This window comes from Aegilops tauschii, chromosome 2 (assembly GCF_002575655.3).
Source record: "Aegilops tauschii subsp. strangulata cultivar AL8/78 chromosome 2, Aet v6.0, whole genome shotgun sequence".
Classification (NCBI taxonomy): Eukaryota; Viridiplantae; Streptophyta; class Magnoliopsida; order Poales; family Poaceae; genus Aegilops; species Aegilops tauschii.
The window spans coordinates 134,927,417-134,934,232 of NC_053036.3; positions in this window are offsets into that span (position 1 = coordinate 134,927,417).

Below are 6,816 nucleotides of genomic sequence, written 5' to 3' on the forward strand. Positions count from 1 at the left end.
TTTGGTGGAGGGGTCGGTGATTTGGGTGGAAGGTGTCGCGGCGGCAGTCGGGCCATGTGGGATGTGGAAGGAGGAGGAGGATGGGGGTCGGGTGTGGATTACCTGCCTGGATAAGCGAGGCCGAGCAGCGTGAAGGAGGGTCGCCGGCGAGGAGGCGGCGCTGCAAGCAAGGAGTGGAGGTTTCAACTTGGAAAGGAAGGCGAAAACAGTGGAAATGTGGCTTTTGGTAAGGGGGAGGGGGCGGGGAGGTAGATATTTCCGCGGAAGCTGAAAAATTGGAATCGCTTCAGCGAAAAAACTGGCACGCAAAGTGTCATCAGACACAGTCCCTTATTCAGAACTGTGTACGATATGTGAACATCACAAACGATTCAGGTAGCTTAACCCGTGTGTGATGATTTTGAACATCAAAACTTTTGGTTCGAAGTTCCCTGGTTACAGTGGTCATCCATGTCATTCCATAATTTGGGTACACAAAGGAGACTACAGCACACCCACACTTCTTAATCGAGCAAGTTTAGCAATTAAACAGAGCTAGCTGGGCTAAACATTACTCTAACAAATTGAAGACCGGCGCTCTTAATTAAACAAAACAAAGAGTACTACTACGGCTAGTGCTCGTCGATCTCCGCCGCCGCCTCCATTCCCAGCTCGCGCCCGACGGTCTCTTAGGGAAGGGGCTCCATGCACTACAAAAAAATACACTTCCGTGATGATACGTGTTTGTCACAGTAGGTCACGTTTTCTGTCATGCATGTACATCCATGATGATTTTATGAAAGAATCAAGATAGTCATACCTGTGCTATCGTAGAAATGTTCCCTGACATTACCAAAATTATCATCACGGAAGTGTCCACTTCCATGACGATAAATCACGCGTCATAGAAGTGCTTTCGTCAAGGGTGACCAACACGTGGCATCCACCGTAAAAGTTCGCCGTTAAGCTATCGGGTTCCGGTTTGGATCCGATAACCCGTTAACAACCCGGACCAATTGGGATTTTCCACGTGTAAAATTCTCATTGGCCGGCGGAACCACGTGTTGGCTCACCGTTGGGACAGATGTCATTAACTCATTGGACAGGCGGCGCCTATGATAGGTTGACACGTGGCACGGCCCAATAGTGGCCCATTCCGGTGAAAAAGGCCGACCCAGTAAGAATTAGTAGGCCGGCCCATATAAGGCCTACTAGTGTCAGGTCCCTTTAAGCCCACGACCCATACGAGATGTGCAAATTCGGCCCGTCAACGGCCCGTTAATGATTTGACACCATTGCAGCCCATCGTCAGTTCGAGCCCGTTAACAGCCCGCTATATATTTGGGCTCAATACCGGGCCAATGTGGTTTTGGCCTGTTAACGGCCCATTCAAGGGATGGGCCAATTTTCAGGATGTACATCTTTCGGCCTTTTAGCGACCCATTTAAGTGTTTGGCCAATTTCCGGCCCGGTGTGTCTTTTAGCCTATTGACGGCCCATAAATGAGTTGGGCCATTTGCAGTCGGACCTGAGATTTGGCCTTTTAACGGCCCATGCTCTTCATGGTCCAATACCAGCCCGGTTTCTCTTTCGGCCTGCTAAAGGCCCACAAGACAGTTGGGCCATTTACAGTATGACCTGACTTTCGACATCTTAGCGGCCCATGCTCTTCATGGTCCAGTACGAGCCCGCTGTCTCTTTTGGCCTGCTAAAGGCCCATAGTATAGTTGGGTCATATTTAGCCCGACCTTAGTATCGGCCTGTAAACGGCCCGTGAACTCAAATGGGCCCACCTATTGCCCGCTTCGATGTCGGCCTGTTAACGACCCGGGAGGTAAGGGGGCCGACCATTAACTTTCGGCCTGGTAATGGCCCATTAACTTAATGGGCCGACTAAAGTTTGTACATGTCTTTAGGCCCAATTAGATAATCTAAGCCCATTACGACGAGGAATTATGCACAGGACCAAAACAGATCAAGCAAAGGTATGGCATACAGGGAAAAACGTTACACATCTAGCATATATTACAGGAAATTACATCCACTGGGCAATCAAAGATTGATGCCAGTGCAAATAAATGAACATAACCTAACGATCTACAACGTCACAATCTGCAACCTCAGCACGGATGACGCCGATAAGAATGTGGGCAAGTTCTTGCTGTTTTGCTACACTTTCTTTGAAAACATTGATCAGTTGTTATTGCGCACGAATGTGCACCTCTGATTCCTCCACCATTTCCATCATTGCTTCAGCCATTAATTGGTTCAGAAACGTACATTTTTTCCGTTGCATTCGAGATAGAGGAAACTGAACAGATTCAGATGGCGATTTTGGCAGGCTTGTATTATTGATAGTGGAGAGTGTCTGGACCACTACATTATAACATAAATTAGGAGGGGAACTGGACAGTTTAATCAAGAGTTATTGCCATATTACCTGGGCTAGATTTATTGGAAAGAAACAATGGGGTTGCCTTGCTGTTTTCAGAGTTTGTCTTCTTATCTTCAGCAGCCTTTACCAAATTAACACACTAGCATTGCTATCATTGGCCAGGTCAGATAATAGGAAAGCAACATTGACACAACGAACGTTTGGGCAACCAGACCACACCAGCCTACACCAAATTAACACAATATGGCACAACTATCATCAGCCGGGTAAGGTAACACGAAAGCAATATTGACACAATGAATGAATGGCAACCAGAGCAGCACTACAATTCAGTAATGTGCATGATATGAGATAGTACACTCATGCAACTCAGTATGCAAAACTACCAGGCAGTTTTCCTTAAAAAATCAAGATTGTCGCCTTTAACATTTTGCTACAACTAATTTTAGATCAGATAAAGGTTGGATTCATGCTGATTAACAAAATACATGCTGATGTAAAAATATAGTGATATACAACAGGTACTTACATCAGCATTGGAGCACAGAGAATTCCCGCAAGATACTTTCCTCGAATACGATCCCAATGGAGGAAGTCTTCTATCGTTTAACCTTATTTTCTAATAGAGAGATGGGTAAGAAACATGTTGAAAATATGATCAGAATGCTATAAAATTTATGATGCAAAGATACGCACACACTTCTTAGAATGGAGTTGACATATTTTTGTTGGACTGGAGCGGACTAGTTCTTTGGCCACTGGAATCTGCTTATTATCAGTGGGAGTTGGGTTTCTCTGTGCTGGAGCAGTATCTATGAAAACTGGAGTTGGTTTATTATCTCCTGGTGTTTGGATCTTTTGCAAAGACCTGATTTGTAACCCTTCAGATTCTAACATAGCCGTCTTCCCCTTGCATGCCTTATACAGAAGAATGGTGCTTCAATTATAAAACATGCTACATCAGAGATGGAACAGGTACTGAAGAATAGAAAGGCATGACATATTGACATGTATTCCCTCCATCCGGAAATAAATGGATGGGTCTAGGCGTATTTCAATTCTACATACATCCAGTTTTATCCACTTCTGCGACATGTAATCCGGATGGAGGGAGTATGATGTAAGAGCTAGGGATACGACAGGACAACAGTGTAAGAAAACACTACTTGAATGTTAAACTGTATGCTAGTGGAATACATACAGAAAAACACTAAGGCAACATATGCGTGTATGATTGGGAAACTAAGATGGCATTGCAAGCAACCACTAGAACAACACTTCAATGTAAAAAAACAACATGGTATGGTAGACAGGTGAAGTACATACTGATGAATAACAATGCATAAGATATTCAGAAGCATGATGTCCAAACTAAGCAGATGGCATTGCGATAGAGTAGAATGACAGTACTTGAATTTGAAAACATGTTATCATGAATGGAATATGTACTGAAAAACAGGAAGGCATGCCATATTTACATGCATGATCAGCAGGCTAAGCACAAGGCATTGCAACAGAGTAGATGCACTCCAGGACATTATATGCATGTTGTACCCATATCAAGGGCCAAGTTAGAGCAAGGACCTTGCGGGGTGAATAGGATTCATCATCTTTCTGCAAGTCTCGTGAAGAACTGCCTTTACATGTTCCATCATATTGTGTATCATTGACGTCAAGTTTGTTGGCCGTTACATTGCTCCGTGAGGTTCTTGTGGATAAATCAGTGTGTGCAATTATATCTGACATGCATGGAAAACAACTAGTAGTTAGATTTATGTAATGAGTGCCTGTAGGATATGACATAAATAGTAGGACTGGGGTTAACTAGCAGCAACTGGTCTCAAAAACTAAAGGCAGAACACAGATGAAAGCTACAAAATATGTATCGTTTGCACTCGAGATTAACTAGATGGCAGATAAAAGTATTAAAGAACAACATAGGTAATACTAGAAGTGGTATAATACTATAATCACCAGCCTGTGGGACAGCATTGGCTCATGGATGATAACTATGGAACAACGTTACCTAAAGAACAAGTCTCTTAGCTGAACTATGGAACAGCGTTAACTCCTGAACAAGACCCGTAAGAGATCAGCATGAATATACAGTGAAATGTGATAATCTATTTTCCATGCTTAGATGAGTAACAAAGCCATAAATGTTGCACACAAGTAAGATGAGGGTACAACCTATCTGGCCGCCATCCATAGGAGTGAGCATCATGTGTTGACTTGTCGATGGCCCTGTAGTTGTTGTGGATGTCCATGTTGGGCACGCGCATTCGATGCAGGGAATTGTTGAGTGGGGACTATAGCTCCCTTCTGGTGTATGCTTCCCATGTTGGAGCAGCTACGGTGAGTCGGAAGACGGTGTGGCTGAAGATGCAGAAAACACATAATGTTAAGAACGACACATCTCTCTGATCTGAAGAAATACCCTAAGAGATCAATAGCAAGGTACGAGAGTGGTCACACGTCTGTTGACTGAAGACTAAATTGGGGTCACACGATTTTATTTTATTTTGGTACTGTCCGATCTACGCCGGATGGCTTGATGGCCGTCTTGTGCCTCCTGGCTGACACTGTTCAGAATCTTCCCCGAAGAGCCAGCGACCACCGGCAGAGCAGCCTGCCTCCGTCGTCCGTGGCCCCGACCAAAACCCCACTCCCCGCCCCACCGCACTGCCATGGTTGCGCCGCCCCTGGGCCAATCCACAAAGACTCACCGTCATCCAGATCCGGCGGTGGCAGTACCTTCAACCCACGCAACTCTAAGGTAGCCATCTAAGCGCTGCTTCCACGGCGAACTTGCGCCCCCGCACCCTTACGTTAGACACCAGCCAACCGGCAGCCTAGGAGCTCCGCCGCCTCGAGGGGTGCTGCTTCCCATTGGGAATCGATTGGCCCAGAATAAAAATTTAGACAACTGAAGCCTAAATAAAGTGATTTGAGATGAGGGTGTGACCTATCTGGCGGCCCGGTGAAGTAGGCAGCTCCAGCTGCCGACACGGTGAGGCCGGTGCGGTTGCTACCGGCGGTAGGGAAGCAGAGATGTCGCAACGGTCGACGGCTACGGGGAAGCAGCGCTAGGGCTCTGGACGGATCCGAAGTTGGAGCCACTCTGGCGCCTTGAACAACGGCGGGGGTGAATCGGCTCCGGTACGGTTCATGCGGCCATCATCGAGGTAGCTCCAGCAGCAGGGAGTAAGGGGCACATGGCCCAGTGCACGACGGCAAATGGATAGCGTCTCCGGCATTAGGGAGGAGGGCGGCTGTGAATTTGGTGCGATGGGGGCGCCATGGAGGAGGGGTTGCGGTTTCGCCACTACTAGGAAAAGGCCTACTAGTGGCGCACCAGTTTTGCCTACTAATGGCGGTGCGCCACTAGTACCACGCCACTAGTATTAAATACTAATGGCGCACCACTGGTGCGCCATTAGTATCTGGTATACTAATGGCGCACCACGGAGTGCGCCATTAGTATAGGAGCAGGTGCGCCATTAGTATGGCCTCCCAGGGGCCATATATACCCATGGGCTTTGCCATACTAATGGCGCACTACGGGGTGATGCGCCATTAGTATCCTTTGGCATACTAATGGCGCACGTTGGGGTGATGCGCCATTAGTATGTATATTAGGGATTTTTTTTCTTTTCTGATATTTGCACAGATTACAAAATATATTATTGGACAGAGTATAGACAGCACCACACAGCAACAGCAGATTCAGCGAATACAATAGAAGATTAGTCTCCGAATACAATTCATCATATTAGTCTCCGAATTCAAAAGACCGAACAAAGATAGAACATTACAAGTCTCAAGACCGCGAGTAGCGAGTTTGTCTTCACATTACAAGTCGATATCGATCATCTAAACTACCATCACATAGAAGAGAGTTGTGGTCATCACGATGAGCATCATCGCGATGAAACTGGTCTTCATCCGCTTCCTCCGGCGCTCCCTTCTCTCTCCCGCTAGATAGCACGCGTATCTAGATTGCGCCTCCGCCCTAGTGGTGTACCCTTTGTAACTGTTACCGCTAAAACGGTGAACCTGTCTCCGACACTCCTCCCAGTCGTCGTAGACTCCGGAAACCTTACCCTTGTACACGACATACGACGGCATCTCTATGCAGTAGCCAAACAACAGACAATACATAAGCAATATATAAGTATGCAACAAAAGGATCGGAAGAGAAAAGCAAGACATTAATAGCATGATTCATGGTCCTACTAATAAATAGCATCGATTACATCTAAGTTGAACGACTGTCCAAACCAAAGAGACATACAAGTTCATTAAAGTTTAATTACAACATGAGTTAATCGATGTTTCAGAACTACACATAGCATCACTACTTTCGACTCGACTCATGGGACCGGAGCGTGGATGAAGCCGCCGTCTGTCGTGATGGTCATGAAGTCGCGGGCGTTGTCAGC